This window comes from Uloborus diversus, chromosome 7 (genome assembly GCF_026930045.1).
Source record: "Uloborus diversus isolate 005 chromosome 7, Udiv.v.3.1, whole genome shotgun sequence".
NCBI classification, from domain to species: domain Eukaryota; kingdom Metazoa; phylum Arthropoda; class Arachnida; order Araneae; family Uloboridae; genus Uloborus; species Uloborus diversus.
In genome coordinates, this window is record NC_072737.1 from 104,937,403 (window position 1) to 104,959,084 (window position 21,682).

Below are 21,682 nucleotides of genomic sequence, written 5' to 3' on the forward strand. Positions count from 1 at the left end.
GCCGCAACAACTTGCAGCCCCCATGACGTCATCAAGTTAAGAGTCAATCAACCGTGAAAAAAAACACAAAGCTCGAGACACACCCTTTTGAAAAATATGAAAATAATACAAAAGAATTCGATTTCTATGATACGAAAGAGTGACCATATAAGTTAAGAATACAATTTTCACAGCGTTCTTTTAATACTTAAAACAAGAAATCCAAAGCGCTCCCTAAAACGAAAAGTCCCTAAAATGAGAGAACAACATCAGAAAAATGATCCAAAATAGTTTCAAAAAATCATCTCCTCACTTGAAAATGCAAGACACAACTTTACGTCAATCAAAGATAAAGCGAACGTAAAGTAAAACAGTCAAGTTGTAGGCAAAATTTGCTTTTGAAGCAAACATAATGAAGAATTTTTCCTGCTGTCAGGTAGAGGTACCGTGAAAGAAAGACTGCTTTGAATTCTCCTTTCCTAATTAAATCAGAATAACTTGAAAATTAGTTTCAATGTGCTACATTGAAAGTGTGAAAATTATTTTTGGCTTTTAATCGATCTTGATGCATATAGTATACACATACATTGACCAAATCTTTCTATCTATATTTGATGCTGAGTTATCGTCCATTTTATCCATGAAAAAAAGCGGGTTTTTCGAAAAATCAAAGTGTCATAAATAAAAAAATAATAGAGATAAAAATCTAAAAATTTAGACTTTTGATTACCTCAAAGGGTACAATCGATGAGCCAAATTTCAAAGAAATACAAAAAGGTGAGGGAAAAAACTTTGGATCACTTGACATGGAATGACCCTACTGCTGCCACTGCTGCGGAGTCGAATGGAATATGACCATATGATCAACTCCCAACTTCGACTCGGTACTGCAAAATCAGTTCGACTTCGACTCCACGCAGGGACAATTACAAAGGAGGGGCGATGTGGGCGATTGCCTCTCCTTTGAGGGACTTTCACCGGTAATTTCCGAAAATGAAGTTCAAAAAAGGCAAATTTAGACGAGTTTTATTGATGTTGTGCGAAGGGAGGTTTGTGTTTGGGACCCTATCTCGGCTGTTTCGGAATTGAAGTCCAAAACCTTTGTGATCGATATTTTTAAATCAGTATACAATATATAGTAAAAAGTAAGTAATGAAAATCAATCGCCCCCCCCCCCCTTGAAAAATTTCTGGATCCGTCCTTGACTCCACGACTCCGACTCTAACTCCGCAGATAAGGTAGAAATGCAGACTTGAAGGGATAAAATGTTCGAAATTGTTTTGGATTTTTTTTTTTTAAATGAGCTTTTTATTTTAAAATCTTTTTTTTTTTCTTAAAACGATTTAAGATATTTATGGGAAAAAATTAAAAAGTTAAAAGAGCTGTGGAGACTTTTTTTTTTTTTTTGAGCCATCCCCCCACCTCGCCTCCCTCTGCAGCACCACCGTCGACCGGCCCTTCCCGATGCTGCTCCTCTAGCGAAAACCGTCTCCAGATTGCGTCCATAACTTACACACACGCGCATACATACACACACCGACACAACACACACACAAATTCATACACACATAGATGCACACACACATACATACATACACATATACATACATACACACACAAGCGCATACCCACACACTCATTCCTGCACACAGACACAAACACACTTGAATACATACACATATACCGACACACACATCTACACACACACACACACTCGTGCTTGTACACAGACGCAAACACACACCTTCATACGCACACACACTCGTGATTGCGAAAAGCATAATTTGAATCAGTGGCGGCTCGTGCCTTGAAAAAGTGAAGGGGACAGATCATGGGTGCACTCCTCCCCCCCCCCAACGGTTTTAAAAATTAAAAATAATATTAAAAAATATATATTTTTTAATATTTGAACTTCCTTAAAATAATTATTTGTGTATAAATAAAATTAAATTCATTTTAAACATAGGACCAGCTACGAAATACTTAAACTACTAAAGAAATCACGAAAGATATTAATTTCATGTTTATGCCGATAGGGTGGTGCACTCCCCCCTCCATCCCCCTGACTTTCAAAAATAAAATTTAATTAATCAGATAGGGAAAAGTTAGAAACATGCATCACGAAGATTATTAATCTTGCGTTTATATCCAGTACGCTTTCTGGCGCTGCAGTACGCTTTCCTTGCAGGTTAGGGGCTGCAAGGGAGGCACTTTCACCAGCTTTTCACCGCACGTCATTAATTTTACTTTTATAACGGATTAGCCCCGGATTATACGCAGGAAATACGGTACAATCCATTTTTTATTTCAAGTAATAAATAAAAAAATAAAAAGTTATAAATTACTGTCTGAAAAAAAGTGAGGGGGCCTGGGCCCCCATCCGGCCCTTCCCATGAGCCGCCACTGATTTGAATTAAAAATGTCAAAATTCAAATTGATTTTTCTTTTATTTATTTATTTTTTAATGTTGCAATTTTTTTTTTCTTTCAATTGGACAGTTTTTTTTAAAAATATTTTCAGAATTATATATATATATATATATATATATATATATATATATATATATATATATATATATATATATATATATATATATATATATATATATATATATATATATATTTGGAAACAGGGGAAGATAATGACCGATGCGCTTTATTTTTACCCAAGTTAACGAAGCTTAGCCGTTAAGCATAAGCACAGGCGTTTTTTTCCCCTTTTTCTTTTTCTTTCTTTTTTTTAAAATTAAATGTATTTATTTTGATGAACTTTTTATTTTAAATAATTTTCTTCCTTTTTGAAAGCGTTTAAAGAATTTTTTTTATGGAATTTAGTATATTTACTGCATATGTTTAAAACATGCTACGATTTTATGTGTCCTTTAAAAAAAATTTCCCCTTTGCGTATCTAGTATTTCATCAGATAAGCAAGGCGTATTTTGTTTCTAGAACTGGCCCGCCGGCCCATCGGGCGCCATCTATGCACATTCGTTTTTTTTTTCTTTTTTGACGCCCTCAAGTCTGCCATTCCCCCCCCCCCCTTCGCTCTCAAACCAGAGCTTCTTCGATTGTTTTATGCCTTCTAAAGCGTGCGCCATCGTTTTTTCTTTATTTTTTTTTGTGCTCTCAAACCTGTGAGCCCTCGTTTTTTTTTTCTTTCTGCTCCCTCAAATCCCTGTATGACTTCGTTATTTCCTCTTTTTTTCCCTTGCAACCTCGAACCTCTTTTTTTTTTCATTTTATTTTATTTGTGTTTTCGAACGTGTGCGCCTTTGTTTTTTTTAAATTCTTTTTCTTTTGCACCCTCGAACCTGTGGGTTTGTGTTTCTTTTCACGTTTTCAATCCTGCGTGTCTATGAATCTTTTTGCACTCTCAATACTGCGATTTCGTTTTTCATTTTTTTTTTTTTTTTTTGCTCTCTCAAACCCTTGTGCGACTTCGTCCCCCCCCCCACCTTTCTGTTCCCTTAAACTTGAGCTCCTGCGGTTTTTCTTTTGCGTCTTGGAGCGTCTGCGCCTTGGTTTCTTTTTTTCCCCGCCTTCGAACTTTTTTTTTCAATTCTATTTTACTTTACTTTATTTGCGCCCTCGAACGTGTGCACCCCCGTGGTTTTTTTTTTTTTTTTTTTTTTTCACCTTTGAATTTGCACGCCTTTGTGTCTTTTTTTTTGTGTGTGTGTCGTCAAACCTGGGCATTTTTGCTTATTTATTTAGTTATTTATTTATTTTTGCGCCCTTAAACCTGTGCACCTTTTTTTTTTTTTTTGCCTTCTTTGGGAGTGAAGGTTGTCGCCCTCTTGGGGGACATAGTCCGCACATGCACACTGGACTATAATGCACGCAAAACAGTTTCAAGACCACTGATATAGTATAACGCTTAATTTTAAAACTGATAACGTAAGGCATAAGCAGATGATATAACAGAAGTATTGTTACATTCTTTCTTTGGGAACCAAAATAATACTTTTTTAGCATTTTAAACTAAATTTTGAGATAAATAATTTTTCTTATTCAAATTAGAAATTACGTATTTATGAAAGGTGTAAGGTTTTGAAAAATATTTCATTGCCAATGAGTATCCCCCTCCCCCCTTGTACCTTCAGTCGAAGAAGTAAAAAAACCCTCTTTAGGTGAAATAGTGTGTTATGGCTCACCAAATCTAGTAGTCATAAGCATTTTTATGCTGACAGTCTGAAAATACCCATAGGGCGAGATCCCAACTAGGCTTGACCTATCCTCATCAAGTTTCCCAAAATTGTTACCATAAATGAAGAGTAAAAGTTGTAAATAAAACGTGAAAGTAAGAATTTCTACCTCTTTCACGTGACCTAATCAGGGTTGCCAGGGGTAGAAAGATGCCTGAAATTGAGTAATTTACCCTTATCAAGTGTTCGAAAATCGTAATCATAAATGAAGAATGAAAGATAGAAAGAAAACGATAAACTAAGGTTGCCTACCTTTTTCGGGTCCCTAATCAAGGTTGTCAAGGGGTAAAAGGTTTCAATGAGGAAGATAATTTACCCTTCATCGTGTTTCCGAAAATTGTTGTCATAAATGAAGAGTAAAAGCTGTAAAGGAAACGTTAAAGTAAGGTTGCCTACCTTTGCGCGTGAACTACAGGGTTGGGCAGGGACTAAAAGGTGCCCCAAAATGAGTACTTTACACTCATCAAGTTTCCAAAAATTGTTTTCCTAAATGAAGAGTAAAAGCTGTAAAGAAAATGTCAAAGTAAGGTTGCCTACCTTTTTTCCGTCTTTAACTAGGGTTGCCAGGGGTGCCCAAAAATGAGTAATTCACTTTCGTCGAGTTTCCACATAAGTTATGTAAAAAATGTAGGTAAAAATGTTACAAAACCGATGGTATAGGGTTGCCTAAGCAAAACTGGTCCAATCATAGAGTTGCCGTTGTTCGAAGCTTCAATATTGACATGGGCACGTATGCGGTGGTTGATACTGCTTAGTTCCAGCAGTTTGTCCAATATTTGGTGAAATTTCGACCAATGCACATCGTAACTCATACTCCAAGTTTAATATCAATGCAATAACTGTTTATTTACAAATCACCATTGAGTACCGACGTTAGAAAGTTATTATATTTGATACACTGAACATTTTTTGCGATTGAATGATGGATCTTTTACTTAATTTTACACCTTGCAAAAATCCCCTTTTAACCCTCTGGGGGGTATTTACGCCCAGGAACCGACGCATTTCGAATGTCGCATGTATGAAATGTACTTGACGGTTATAAAAATCAATTATGATCCGTTCGCGACGAAGCTTTTTTATTATTTTTTTTATCAGCCGTAATCTATTTTATGAATAAGCTTTTTAAAAAATCAATAACATGGTTTTAACAAAAAAAAAAAAAAAAAAAAACGAAATATTATTAATAAAAAAACAGCGATTTACTAAATGCACCCTCTCCGAACCCTTACACCCCCCCCCCCCCTTCAAAAATAAATGTTGATGTTAAAGAAATTTTTGGTGATTTAAAGAATTGAAACTGTTTTATATATTCTGTACTTAATTTTTTGGGTTTTTTTTCAAGTCTTCATTTTTTATTGTACAATTGTTATTATTATTATTATTGTTTAAGTTTTCAACGTAACGCGAGAGTTCTTAAAAAATGTTTTTGATATTTTTTTAAGCTGGGAAAAAAGAAACTTTCGAACCAATTTTTTTTTTTTTTTTTTTGAAAACAAAATTTATCATCACCTTCAGTTTAAAAGCTTAAAATCCAGTCCTCCTTAATCATGATTAATAACTTATGTTAAAATGTATCTATCTTTTGGTTCATGTCAATGATGTGATACGACTAGAATTTGCATTAAAATCTCAGTGGACGAATTTTAGCCTTTTGAATCATAAATTTTTCTTGACACATCTTCTTTTGTTTTCCAAACTTTGTTTCCATGAGAAGTTATTATTCACGAGTTTGGAAAAAAAATGTAAGTGTCTTCCACGGTGTCACACCATTCAAAGAATTCATGTTATTGTGCTAAAGCATTTTTCCATTAGTAGATGGCAGCACGAATGCAGAATTTGCACTTTTTGGACTGCTTTTGGAGAAAGGTGAGTCTCGTTGAATACAAATAACCTTATGGAATTTCAAATTTTTAAGAAAAATTTTTGAATATTTTTTTTAAATTCAAGACATTAAAAAAACAGAAGTAGTACTCTTCCTGCTAGTTCTGAAAGTAAATTGACTTTCTAAATCCAAATATGACGACAGTTTTCTCCGTATGTTTTTATTTTGGAGGGAGCCCATATAACCAGGATTAACTCGCCCCCCCCCCACCACTTTTTTTTGTAATTTCATTTTTTTCTGAGGGGGGGGGGGCAACAGTGCCCTGATCTTCTGTTTTTCGAGGTGAGGCAAGGACATACTGTCACCCATTGGCGCTACCCAAAAAATAGTGTTAGGAAGGCACTCTTAAAAAATTCTCGCTTTCGGTGGGTAGGGGGTGGAGGGCGGTCCGGGGGTTCTCCCCCGGAAATTTTTTTGGAATTATAGTCCTAAGAACGCAGTTTTAGACGGTTTTTGGAAATGCTACGGAGGAAAAAAATTCGGGAGGCCTCCTGCGGAAATTTTTAGAAATTAAAATCTTTAAAACGCCATCAAAGGCTATATTTGTTAACGTTAGTGTAATGAAAGGAATGGGGCTTTTTGAAGTTGCCCTCGATGATTTTTTTAAAAAATAGAGCGAAATCCATCACCCCATCGAACAACTTTTCGAAATTGAAGTTCTAAAAACGCAGTTTCGGAATAATTTCATTGATGTTACGGGCAGGGCGGTTCTGGGGCTCTCCCCGAAAACTATTTTGAAATTAAAGTCATAAAAAAAATGAAGTTTTAAAGAGACATTCAGTGATTCTAGGTGGATGGATTTAAACGCTCTCCACCTTAAATTTTTCGAAACTAGGTTTCTTTCGCTTTCAGATTTCGCACGGGACCAGTCGGACCCTCCGTCCGATTTTTTTTTTCGTTATTAAAGTCTTAATACTGCGACTGTGGACCATATTTGGTAACGTTATAGGGGTTCGGCCATTGTTTAAAATTGAAGCTCCATAAAAGTAATCTTAAACGATTTTCGATGCTTTCAGAAGGAAAGGCGTTTGGTATTGTCCTCTTAAAAATTTTTGAAACTGAAGCCCTGAAAACGAGGTTTGAGTAGCTCTTTAATGGTTTTAGTGGGTGGAGGGGGCTTGCAAAGTGTAGCATTTTCAAGACTTTCCTATTTTTTAGTCCGACTAGAAAAAAAGAAAAAAATAAATAAAAATGGGACGAAGGGGGGGGGGGGTAAAAGAAATATGAGGTATTGGAGGAAATAACCTGATAAATAGTCAGTAACTATTAATTGTTTTTATTTTAAGGTTGTTTTCAAAAGCAATTCAAACTTTTCCCCCAACATCAGGCATCTTTGGAAGGGAAGAATTCGAGAATCCTCCTCTGAAAGGTAAAACGCAATTTCAGGTTATCTTTGGAGACGTATAGAGGAAAGGAGAGGTTTCAAGGATCTCTTCCTCCGAAACTCTCAAAATTGAAATCTTAAAAGCATAAATTCAGAATATTTTTGGTAGTAACCTTAGTGAAGGGATGTTGGTTCGGGGACCCTTCCTCCGAAAATATTTTGAAATTGATATCTGAAAAACACCTAAATAAATGCGTCTTTAGGACATCAATTTCCATCATTACTCCAACCGAACAACTAAAAATTATTTTAAATTTCTTGCACTGGACGCAAGTTAAGGGAGAGAAACATTTTCAAGACCCTTCTTTTCATACAGACTAGAAGAAAAAAAAAGAGGGGGGGGGGTGAGAAAGAGAGGGGGACTGAATTTACTAAGCGATAAGATGCATCTGATTAAAAAAAAAAAATTAAAGTTTTCTTTTTGGAAGAATTAAGATTTTTTTCCCAAAATAATTTGCTTTCCCTTTTGTTGAAATAACCTCGCTTTCCCAAGACACGTTCTTTTCTTGGGGTACGGATTCTCTGACCCCTTCTAAACAACATTGCCTAGTACCAGACCAGCTAACGGAATGTTCCTAAACTTTAATGGTTCGCGGCACCCTTTGAAGAATTAGAAATTTCTCACAGCATCCTAGTCAGATATATTGTTGTTACCATGGTCCCTTCGCGGCACCCCTCACCTCTTCCTGCGGCACCCAGTTCGGAAATCTCTGATCTGACTTTTTATAATTTTGTTTATTCCTTTTTTTGTTTTTGTAGCTTAAAGTTTGGAAATTATTTGTAAGCAACTAAAACCAAAAATAACTACCTTTAAGCAAAAAAAATTCCAGATTTTGGAGGGGGCCCGGGCCCCCTCAGCCCCTCCCTTATATACGCCCTTGACACACCTCTTTTTGAAAATGAGAAATGACGCTCCCCTATCTTTTTTTTTTTCAGTTTTAGACGATTTCTTTGCCATAATGGGGGGAGGGGCGGAGGTAGACTTTTGTCGTTAGGGGTCGCCAGGCAGAATCATTTCATTTGCATGATCAGGGGAGGTAATTATCCCCCCCCCGGATTTCCTGAACATATTGAACATACATTTGTTTATGTATTTTGTTGCTTTTTCCCAATTATATGCATTGAGTATCTGCCATTACCCCCCCCCCCCCCCATGGAAACCTTTGAAACGGCAGGCCCATGCCCCCCAGACAAACAATAGCGCCAAAATTAAAAGATGAAACGCATGTGTGTGTGTGGCAAGTTCGGTAGGACAATTAAAACTTGTAAACATTGAAACATCCGCCGTTGCCCATCTTCCCCCTACTTTTATAGTAAGGTTTTTTACAGAAAAAAAGAAATCGGGTAAACTTATAAAAAGTAAGATAATTTTAATACGAAAATTTTATGTGCAATTAATTCATTGCTTTTTAGGAAAGGATATCCTTAGTGAGGTCAAATAAGGAAGGATGGAGGGCGTGTTAGATCCAATGACACTCCTCGGAAATTTTTCATAATTGAAGTCTTAAAAACACAGTTGTACTCAATCTTTGGTGGTGTTAGAAGAGGGGTCAAAGTGTGTAGGGGGAGGGGGATTCAGGAAAATTTCAAAAGTTGCATTAGAAATTACACTTTCAGGAACCTTTTGTAATGTTAGGGGAATAAGGTTCCCTTGTAAATTATTTTTTTTTCAAAATTGAAGTCAATTTTAAGCTATCTTTGGTGACTTAAGGGAGTTGGGGGTTTCTCCTGAAATTTTTTTGTTACAGGAAAAAACTAGAAAACTTTAGGCATAGTGTTATCTAAATATAAACATAAATGATAAGTGAAGTGGTGAGAAAAAATTCGCTAACCTATCCCAATCGGCCGGAAAGTACCTTTCAGAACCAGGCGTTCTCTGCGAACACCAAATGTAGTAAACACTTACTCTCAAAATCTGGTATGTTTTATGGAGGAGAAAAAAAAACCTATCCACTGAAAATGCTCAAAATTTTTTTTCCCTGCTTCATAAACTGTGTTTGTATAAAAAAAAAAACTTTGCTCTATGAGCTACATAACTGTTAACATTACATAGAATATTTTTGAAAATGATATGTAACGAAAATTTTAGTGATAATTTTTGGGTTACAAACTGTAATATTTAATAAGAAAAAAGTTAAAGATAGGATTAGAAAAGCATTATTCAATCATATTTTACTGTGAGAGAGAAAAAAACTAACCTTTGCCTCATGTATGTTTACTTAGTTGTATTTTATCGTATTAATTAATTCATGGTTGTATTTTATCTACTGAAATTCTTGATAAATTAGAATTATTTTCAAAAGATAAAATAAATATCAACCTTCTTAATATGTCAGGAAAAAAAGAAAAAACAGACTATAACCGAAAATTTTGTATTATCTAATGTAAAAAAAGAAGAAAAAAAATCAAGCAAATTTAACAAAAACACTAGATAATAAGATCTGAATGGGTTTAAAAGACGATTTCTTGCTGTGAAATATCATTTTCCATGAGTTGACGCAAAAGCTACTTCCTCTTTGGACGAAGCACCAGTAACTTCATATAATCTAAACCTGTCATTCTCAATTTATCAGCAAAATCTCCACGGAAGGAAGGAACTAAGGACGAAGATCTTTAAATCGTACGAAGCACGAAATTGTTGTTCTTCTAGTAAGGGAGAAAACTTTCATTTTTTACGTTATCTAGAAATATCTTGTGGAGTATTATTTGATATTTTTGACACTGGTCGTAGGAAACGGTATTATTGATGATACTTGCTCACAGCTGAAGTTTAAATGAAAGAAAAGGAGAGAATATCGCCTCTCATACGATAGAGACTGTTCTAAAATGTCTGCAACAAAAATGTACGTACGAACCTATAACAAAAGTAGCAGTGTTAAACGAGCTAGCTATCTGACTGGGAATCTCAGAAAATTTGCATCGCTCTTCCCCAGAAAAAAAAAAAAAGGTTCGGGATAAGTTACAACTAGATCCAGATGATCCTCTTGGGAAGGGTGAATGACTAATAAATTATATGGGGGGGGGGGGGGGGAGGACTAACTAATTTTTTTAAGTTAAACTGAAGCACGTCTTTTTTTAAAAATTATTTTTATTTTTATAATATATGTGAAAGAAAGAGTTTAATTGAATGTTACGAGTGCTTTGATACAAAGAATGAAAAGTTTAAGCGTCAAAAATAGGAAAAAAAAAGGGGGAGGAGTAAAGGTGGCAGTATCAAGTTTTTGCCCCGTCTCGGAAAAATCGAAGATCCGCCTATGGAATCCCGAACACACTTCCCCGAAAATTTTGTTCTAAAAACGCAGTTTTCGACGACCTTTGGTGGTAGAAGGAGGCAGGGAGATTTGGAGGCTCTTCTCTGGAAATTTTTTGAAATTGAAGCTTTAACAATGCGATTGTTTGTCATCTTTAGTGACGTGAAGGGGAGAGATGGGATTCAGTTTTATTTAAATATGGGAGTTCCGAAATACGATTTTAGAGGATGTTTAATGATGCTTTGGACAGGGTGGTTTGGCAGAGGCTTTTCCCTAAGAAATTTTCGGAAATGAAGTCTTAAAGTGCAATTGTGGCCTATCAATGGTGATGTTAGGGGAAAGCATATGTTTCAGAACTCTTCCCCGGGAATATTTTGACACGGAAGATCCAAAAACGCAGCTTCAGACGATTTTCATAGTTAGGAGAAGAAGCACTTGAAGGCTTTTTCTCCGCAAATTTTTTTGAAACTGAAGGCCTTAAAACATCTGCGATACATTCAGAGCACTGAACCCAACTGTTACCCTCCAGCTTTTGAGATTCTTTGACTCAGCAGTAAAGTACTGGATTAGCATCCCAAAAATTCGTGGAATAAACATCGCTCACTCTGCTTCAACATCGGTAAGCCAGATATTGGTGACCCGGCTACTCAACAGATGGCGCCATGTAACGCAGCAGTAGACCCCACAACGACAGCAAGAAGCTACACCAGGACTCTCGTTGCTTACGCTAGAAAGCCTGCTTTATCAGCGCCCCATCTGATCCAAATATCGCTCTTTCACTTTCCCGCTCCATCACTTAGGGAGAAGTTATGAGACGTACATTCAGAGAGCACTTAACCCAACTTTGCCCTGAGGTCATTTTGGCTCAACAGTAAGGGTCTGGGTTAGTATCTCAAAAGTCTGTGGATCAAAGCCTGCAACGTCCTCGTGCCCCGTACGCCACAAACGCATTTGAAGACCATCTCTTATAACGTTGGGAGAAGAAACGGACTTTGGAATTTAGATCCGGAAAATTTTCGAAATTGAAATCCGAAAACGTAATTTTAGACCAACTTCGGTAATTGAAGGTTCGAGTGCCTTCCCTTGGAAATTGTTCAAAAATGGAGTCTTAAAAACGCTACTGTTGGCCATCTTTGGCAGCGTAAGGAGAAACGATGCAGTTGAGGAACTGTCCTTAAATTCTGAAGATTGAAAAGAACATTTTTAGACATTTCTGTGTTTCTGATATGGGATGGAGGCTCGCCTCTGGAAATTTTCCAGAATTGAAGTTCTAAAAACGAAATTTTAGACCTTTTTTAATGAAGTTAGGCATTGGGTCCGTTCAGAACTCTCCTCCGGAAATGCGTTAATATTGAAGTTCCAGAAAGGCAATTTTCGACGCTTTTTTGTGATATTAGGGAGATAGTATGTGGAAATTTTGCGGAACAGGAGTCTTTAAAACGCCATTGTATAAACCGACTTTGCTAACGTTAGGGAAAATGAAGGGAGCAAAGAATCTTCCCCATGCATTTTTTTGAAATTGGAACTCCAAGAACGGAAAGTTAGATGATCTAACGATGACAGGAGGGAGAGGCGGGGACTATTCTTTAGAAATCTTTTCTTTTGTAAAAACTTGAAGGAAGTGATTTTTGTGATGTAGGCGAGGAGGGGGAGAGGAGGTTCGGTGATCTTCTCCCGGAAATTATGTGCAGACCTAGCGTGATCCCCCGATGCAGCATTAATTCTTTCATGTCGCAGCATTATTGTCGGATGCCATTACTACGGTAATTTTGACGCCCAGTATCTTCGCCATATGGTGGTTACTGGGCTCTATTAGATGCGAATCTGCACCAGGAATTTAATTTTGCCAACAGCACTCCAAGCCAAACGAGTGCTGGAGGGATTTTTTACATGCTCCATAATTATACAGCATGGACGCTGTCGATTTCTTCATCTTGAAAATTCACCGACTGGAACCAGGACCAAACCTACGCCATTCAGATTTATTTTCCGACATCCGAATCATCTGGACCCCTTTTGGATAATCGAAAAGTTGGATGATTGAATTTTCTCTTAAAATGGGTCTATTTTATTTTATAACTATATGTATGTGGTATGAAAGATGGGATAAAGCATTATTTTAAAGAGAAATCGCTTTCAATTAACTAAGTGGATGGCAAAACTTTTACATTTTTAGCTTATTTACAAGTGTTGCACATTGGAAGACTTATAATAGAACTAGTAGTTCTATTAGGTAGTTCTGAACTACCGTGTGAGACAATGACTCATCATCCTAATAATGTTCGCGCTGCTCCGACACTAGCTTCGCAGAGGGAAGTACAATAACAAGCGTAGACAGAACCAATATTTTGCAAATCACAGTATGCTTCCAGATATTTTTTTTTTTTTTTTTGAAATTCTGATAGCGGTTCGGATAATTATTAAATCGGAGAGTCAGAGAGCTCGGATGATTGAGATTTTATACTACTTTTATAGATTTGGCTAAAACAAAATCAGTTTTAACATGAGTGTTTAAAGTTTTAACACGCAATCTTAAGTACCAGCCGTTATTAAGTCCTCTCATTATTAAGTTTAAAAAATATTTTACTTCAACCAAATTATTTGAAAAGTGCGACAGCTACCATCATTCATGAACAGTGAAACCAACTTTAACTGCAAAAAATTTGAATTTTGATCTTTATTTGGATTGATTTCATCACTTATTTTCTCTGCATACATGTAACGTTTAATTATTAGCAGCGCTCCATATCAACCAACACTTTGATATCTCAGGAGCAATTACGTCGCACCACCCTCGTATGGGGAAAATGATGTTTCCATTTCTAATTTCCCCACGGTAATAATGCACCTCGTGCTTGACTCCTCGCTAATGAGAAAGCCACACGCGTTGGACAGCAAACACGAATTCTACATGTTTGACTCGAAGTCGCCCGTTTCGCTCGAAATCAGGATGCACACCTTTTCCTGACCTCTTTCATGTTGGCTAAATGATTCCTACTGACGTTAAACAATTGCATCAAGGTAAAACTTTGAACAAACTGATTTAAACCAGGGCTGCGGAGTCGGAGGAAAAATGACCTGCTCCGACTACGGGAACTTTAGAGTCTTCGACTCCGACTCCTTTACTTCAAAGTCAGTCCGACTCCGACTCTGACTTCGCAAGCGATGGCAGAGTCGCGGAATTTGGGGAAAATGACCGACTCCGACTATTTTAATTTTAAACCTTCGACTTTCGACTCTGACTCCGACTCTTGAAATTTTTAACCTTCGACTATCGACTCCTATTCCGACTCTTGAAATTTTTAATCTTCGACTCCCAACTCCGATTCCAAATCTTGAAATTTTAAATCTTCGACTCCCGACTTCGACTCTTTTATCCCAAAATACGTTCCACTTCAAGATCACAGCCCTGATTTAAATTGCCTTATACTATTGAAACTGATCTTGTATCATGTTTTTGTGGAAGTATGTGGAACTTTTCCATTCCACTAAACTAAAAAAACATCCTCATATAGATAATAGATAATTCCCTGATCGAGTAACGCTCTGACGTCATCAACAGTGAAACTCGCGCCACGGCATGATAATTTGATAATATTTTTGTGGCAATGTTCGACATGCGGGGAAATGTTTTATTTTGACAGGGCTGAACTGGATCCGGTAGCTTAACTGTTTTACTGGTAAAACTCTCATTTCAGGGGAATGAAGAAACAAAAAAGCGTTGAACAATGAACGCTATCTACTGGAGTTTTGGGTTAATCCACTGGAGTTAGGGTTACAATTTCAACTATCAAAATATCACCAAACAGGCAACGGCTTCGTTCAAATGTAGAAGCAATTTTTTACCCGTCATACCTTGACGGGCGATTTTCTAGTTTGTAATAGATTCCCAAAACTTAAAACTCCTTCGGGGACATTTTTGGACGTAAAAATCTAATATTGCAGATGTATGTAATATTTATGGAGAAAGTACTTTAAAGAATATTTTAAAAAGCAGAAAAGTTGTAAAATTTTGATAAATGACAAAACATTTAGTACATTTATACAAACAAAACAGTGACTGACTAAAAATATTTATGACGGAAGGTTCAATATCTGTACCTCAGAACCAAATGTAAGTCTTTTTTGACGCTACTTTGCAGGAGAGCGAAAAAGCTTTTGTCCGGTTCATAAAAAAGATTATAATGCTGATAAATAATTATAATTTCGTTGTGGTGAGTCGACGCGAAACAAGTTTCTACACATAAAGTAATAACTTGAAAATTGGACTTATGTTAGTCTGACCCTGAGGTGCAGATATTAGTCCATACATTTATATTTAGAAAATTACCGATTTTGGTCGTCATGAACTTAGTTTACGTAATTTATTTGAAAAAAATTCTACGAAATTTTTTGACGCAAAAAAAGTGCTTTTTTGTTACTACAGAAAAACGTAGGGGAAAAAAATCACTGCACTAGAAACGTTTGATAAAAACTAGTGAAAATACAGGTTAGAAAGCTTTTAAAGATATTGGCGATGCAGATTTTATATACGTTGTTATTCTTTTTGGAGCTGGTTAGTAAGGAAATCTTTTTCTAGAAACACAGCCGAAGTCAAAAAAAAAAATTAACGATCTATTTTGCTGGATTTCAGTAGTAGAGCATTTTTTTAAAATGCAAGTGTAACTAGTGGGAATAGAATTATTTTTAAAAGTTCTTCGCCTTACTTACTTATAAGCCAATCACGTACTTCACTTTGAAAGCACTTAGGGTTAAATCATGATTCGTCAAACTTTGCTTTTTTATTTATTCCTCGCAAACTTTTAAATTTTGTTATGTACTAGTCGGTTTTTTTAATTTATTTTTTTTCAGTTTTAATGTAGTTAGAAACTAAATAGTTTTATCTAGATCAGTATTATTTTTGTAAAACAACATTGGACTTGCTGCAAAATTTTCGGAAACAAATAGGACTCTCTCTCTATGTGAACACCCAGATATTCTGAACACATTTTGATGGTCCGGCGAAAATCCATAGACTTAACATAGGCTGACCTCTCTGTACTCTGAACACCCTATGAACCTATATGAACACCCCAGTATTAGGAACGCTATTTTTAACCCCGTTCGATTATCACCTCTCTATATAGGGGAGACCGGGGCTAGTATGCGAAGGGGTAAGTGTGCGAATGTTAAATAATTTTCTCGTTTTTGGTTTGACAGCTCTGAGTGAGCTGTCACGTAACGACGTAGATGCCTCGCTACTGTCAGTGTGTTTTCTATGAAATCTGCCAAACCAAATGTGTTGCACGAGAAAAAGATGTTTTTTGCAGTGTTAAGTAATTTTTTTTCATCCTTAGTTATTTTCTTATAAAACATATAATAGTGGAGTAATCACCAAAACTTATTAATATTGAATAGCCCATGCTTCTACGCAACAAATGACGTGTTACTTGGATTATTTTATGAAACCATTTTCAAACCGGTGTAACTTGATTTCAATACGGCGAGTTAGAGCTAGTAGACGACATTTTGTAAAAGTAATACAACTTTTTCAGTCCATTTTTTGAGAAATTTCTAATACCGGTGTCACGTTTTATAAGTACCGGATACCGCTATTGAATCTTTGGTCACCGTACTGTGGAAATCCCTATTCTGTACTCTGGTGTAAGTGGAAAAAAACTCACCCAGTAAAAATTTTTCACTCTTCCAATTTATTTTGGAAGATTAAATTTTGATCTAATAAATTTGATATCGATTTGGCCCAAAAGAAAGGGAAGGATCTAAAGTTAAAACGTTAAAATTCTGTTTCTTTTTACCCCAATTGACCATTAGGGTGGTTCAAAAAAACTTTTTTTCAGCTAGAGTCCAGGACACCCACTATATTTTTAGACTTACGAATAGTATTATGCTGTAAAAGTTTTAGCTTCTTACTCAAATTTTATCAGGGTGCTCAATGACTCCTTAATTTAACATTAGCCGTAGCACAGAAAATGTCACAAATGTAGAAACATTTAATTTCCCTAGCTATGTGTTTTTTCGTAAATAATTACTTTATTGCAATGTATATGCATATTACTAGTGTATATTATAATGTGTAGCATTGTTTTTTCAGTTCAATGTATTTTTTTAACCCCACTCCCCATATGTATGAAGTTTGGGGGAGGGGGTTGAGTACCCTCTTTCAGTTGAAATAGAAAGCTAAAATTCTTCCAGTACATTGCTACCTACAAGTCTAAAAATATTGAGGAGTGTCCTATTATCTAGGAGGAGCTATTTTTTACATGTATTTTTGAACCTTCTTATTGACCATATTTAGAAAAAAATATTTTTGAAAGAGAAGCAGTGTAGCTTTCAATCAGCAGCTTGGCAAATAACTCATAAATCACTTATTTTGGTTACACGGACTTTTATTTTCTACTTTTTATTCTTACGGCCAAATTACTCCTACGTAATTTTAAAACAAACTTTTTCACTGCTTTGATTTAAACCACTCATCAGTTTAAATAAATACCGGTTCTTAAGTTCCTTTAATATTCATTGCAGTTTTCGCATTAGCTCATAAAATATCAAAACAGGAGCAATATCTGAAATGATTGATTTAAGCTCCTTAACGGCTTATATCTATATTTATATCTATATCTATCTATCTATCTATCTATCTATCTATCTATCTATCTATCTATCTATCTATCTATATATATATATATATATATATATATATATATATATATATATATATATATATATATATATATATATATATATATATATATATATATATATATATATATATATATATATATATGTATAAGCGGTGCATTTCATACATTCCTTATGGCTGTTTAGCTAACCAAAGAATATTAATTGTGCAGTAATTAAAAGATGTGAAGCAATATCAATTTTTTAAATATGTAAATTTATTCGTAAAAATCCTCTCAGTATATCTATATATATAAAAATGGAGTTTGGTAAATTTGTTCCCTAAGATCTCAGAAAGTACCCGGCAGATTTGGCTGAAACTTTCACCGTTTGTTCTTTTTGGCACTGGGGAGGTTTGTAGACCAGTCGGAAAAAAATCCGATTGATAGTTCCTTTTTTATTCTATTTTGTCCAAATTTTCGCATTAATGCCCCAATATGACTGTGAAAAAATACGTGCACATATTAAAATTATGTGTCCATCGAAAACGCTTATTTTTCTGCAGAAGATGGCATCTGTTAGAAAGTTCTAAGTTGCATGAAAAACGAGTTATGAGCTTTTTTTGTTCCATGTTCGAAGGCTTTCCTCAACCCAATTCATTATTTAGTGTATCATCTCAACTCCGAGTTCATAGTTAGAACTGTTAAATATTTTTGTGTTTCGTCTGACCGTTTGAGGCTTTTCTCAAGTCAAATCTTAAAGTAATGTTTTTTCCCCCAAGATTGGCTAATAATAACTAGATTTGGTTGATTATTTTAAATTTAAACGGAACTTTAGTGTAATTAATGGTGTTCTTTTTTATTATTTGTGCTGATTGGATTTTTTAATCATTATCCAATCTAACAGCAGAAACCTCGGCAAAATTTATGCAGAAAGATATCAGAAGCGGATGCATTTGGCAGTTTTTTCAACTGTCGCGGTTTTTGAAGTGAAAGACTACGTAATAATGTTTGTGAGCTTTCACCATGTAAACAAAATATCGTCAATCAAAGAATCTTTAAAAACTTTTTTTACTGTAAAATAATCCAGCAACTAAATTAGGCAAATCCATAAACAGCACAAAAACTTCCATTAATGTGACTTTGTGCACAAATTCAAACCCTCGCCAAATTTTACTTCTTATTTTGGAAACATTTCGGATGAAATTGTTTAGCGCCATTTTATGGTGACCAAAAGTATCTTAGCATATCGCGACAATATCTCTTTAACAAAAATTAGTAACATACCGTTTTACAAAGTAAGGAGGGGGAGCATTATCCAAGGTATCCCAAAACGATTCCAGCAAATTCGGTAGCATTTTAAATCGCACCAAGAACCCACAATAATTGAAATTTTTCAAAATAACTAAAGCAAGTTTAAGGGGATCACGGGCGCGGCTACATTTTTTTAAACAGTTCGTACTTCAATAGACAGACAGAGAAGGTAAGACTCCATGTAAAAAAATAATAAGTATTAACTGATAAATCGTTTTAAACATGTGAAGTTTAATTTCATATTTCGAAAATTCTTCAAATTTGTATATGCTTAAATTTCGTGTTTTCGTTTCTAAATGAGTACTATTTTGCTCTTTCTACTTACTGCTACTTTAGTTTTATCAGTAAGGAAAAACCTAGATTTTTAATAACGTCAAAAATGTGTGTTTTAAATTCTTCTATTTAAAACAGAAAACAAATGCAGGTAACGATTGTTTCTCATAATTATTACTGACCCAGGCAACGCCGGGTATTTTTGCTAGTAAATATATACAGATGAAGTTGAAAATTATTGTGCCGCATCTATCCGTAAATAAACAGTTATGACTCTACGCCATAAATAGAATCTTACTTACGTATGAAAGGAATGCGAATATGAGTTTGACATTAAAAGTGTTCATAACAGCTTGAAGATTAAATAAATAGAGGGGATTGGGGGAATCTGGGTATAAAAACTAAACTTTTTAGTCCTGAAAAATCTTTAATATTCTTTTCTTTTTCTTCTTTCTTTTCTTTTCTTTTTTTTCTTTTTTTACTTAGGATTGTGAATTTCTGAAACAGTTTTCAAAAAATTTCATGTTAATAGACCCATTTGCACATAAATGGCAAGCATAAGTTTACTATATCCAAATTACCCGGCAGATGGGGGAACTTGGGTTAGAGAGCAACGCATGATTTTAATAACACTCTTGTTCCATGTTATTAAGGGGACCGTGGACCTTGAAAGCTTTTTCTTTTGTTTATTAATTTTGAAATATGAAACTGGGCATAAAAGTTAGTAAGTTTATTAGCATGCAAAATATCAAGCCAAAAAATGCAACAATATAAAATTTAATTAAAATTAAAAATTTTGAAATTTAAAATAAACATTTTAAAATGTTCCATGCGACTCAATTTTTGCGCTTTTCTCAAACAATTTACATTTTATCAAAGAACAGAACATTGGCAAGAACTTTGGGTATCCATTTGAGGATTGGTCCATTATTAACTGCACAGAATTTTTTTCGCGTAAAGCAATAGTTTTTGTTGCGAATATTACATAAAAATCAAAACTTTAATATTTTTAAGCAACATAAAATTCTCTTAAACCTTAATGCATACCCAGTTTTATCAAACTACTACCAAAGTATCATATTCTGAAATTTGAAGCATATCGAACAAAAATTAAGTCGCATGGAGTTTTTTTCAATCTGTGTCGCATCGAATTTTCCAGTCTGAGATAAATGACGTTAAGGAACTACTTTGATATACCCCCCAAATCGGAAATTTGGCGACTTTTTTTTCTCACTCATGGTACAGTGAAACCTGTGTAAGTTGACCACTTGCGGCGCACTACTTTAGTGGTCAACTTAAACAGGTGGTCAACTAACAAAGGTGGATTTATATAATAAGGGCTAATTCCGTGCCTGAGAAAATCGGTCAACTTAGACAGGTGGTCAACTTACAAGGGTGGTCAACTTCACAGGTTTTACTGTACAAAATACAAGAAAATACTAAATTTGGCAACAGCAAAAACCTAAAAGCTGAAGGAACCTTAATTGGCAACACAAAAACAAGAAACAGCAACCCTAAAAAGTCCGTAGGGAGTGCCAGATTTGGCGCGTAATTTTTTTTTTTTTGGGGGGGGGGGGGGTATATCAAAGTTATATCGACGTTAAAGTCTAATTTCCCTTACATTTCATGTTCTTCGTATTTTAATACCTCCCGAAAGATACTTTCACGATTACTAAACATTTGACATTAATACCAATGTAAGAATTTATTGAAACTTAGTTTACATGTTTGACACTTAGTTTTACTTAGTTTTTCGACTTTGTTTACATGTTTTACATCCATTTTAATGGAAAATACGCTCTGTTTACTTTTTTTAAACGCATATAACTTCGCGATAAAACATCAGATCAACAAGAGGTTTTTTTCATACGATTCAGCACATTTCATATATTGTTACTTCCACGGAATAAAAAAAATCATGTTTTTGACCGATTTGAGCTATTTGGAAGGTCCACGGTCCCCTTAAATTTAGGTTAAATGTAAGTACGATAAATGTAATGAATTTGTATGTATACTAATTTAGATCTATTAAGATAGATTTTAGGCTTAAAATGCTGCAAAAATAACACAAAATGACAAACTGTTTTTTTTTTGACGGGAAGTAATTTCTTGTTACAGAACATTTAAGCTAATTTGAACAATCTTCCAACTCAAATTTACCATACATCGTCGGAATCATGCTAAACTAACGAATGTGAAAATTGGCACTGTTCTGGAAAGTCAAAACAATATGTTTTTTTTTTTACCTGACGCGTTTAGCTATTTTCAATGTTTTAATTTTTACAGATAATTTCAAGTATAAAACTATCGGTTGAAATAGTTATAACTAGTAGGTAGCCCTTTTCGAGAACTGCAGTAAACCTTCGAAATTGAAATACGTGATTCGCAAATTTTTCACATTCCTTAGTTTAGTATGGTGCAGACGATATAACCTTGGATTGTGAGGATGCACAAATGCCTGTTTTTGCAGTTCAATAAAATTATTATTTCTCCTTCTGATAAGTAAAATGTAATTTTTCCCCAAATTACTCCATGATTTTAAATTATTAATTAAACGAAAACTAATTCTGATAAATGTTTCAATTCAATGACAGATTAAATTAAACATATGTAATGTCTACGTACTTAAATTTGGAAAACATACAGTAGCAGGTTAATTAGCAGCACTATTTGGAAGTAGATGGTTTGCATTGTATTGCCATCTCCAGAAAGCTGAATTTATTTTTATCAATTTCAATTACAGTGTTGGCAAATTTTTTTCAACATGTACTCATA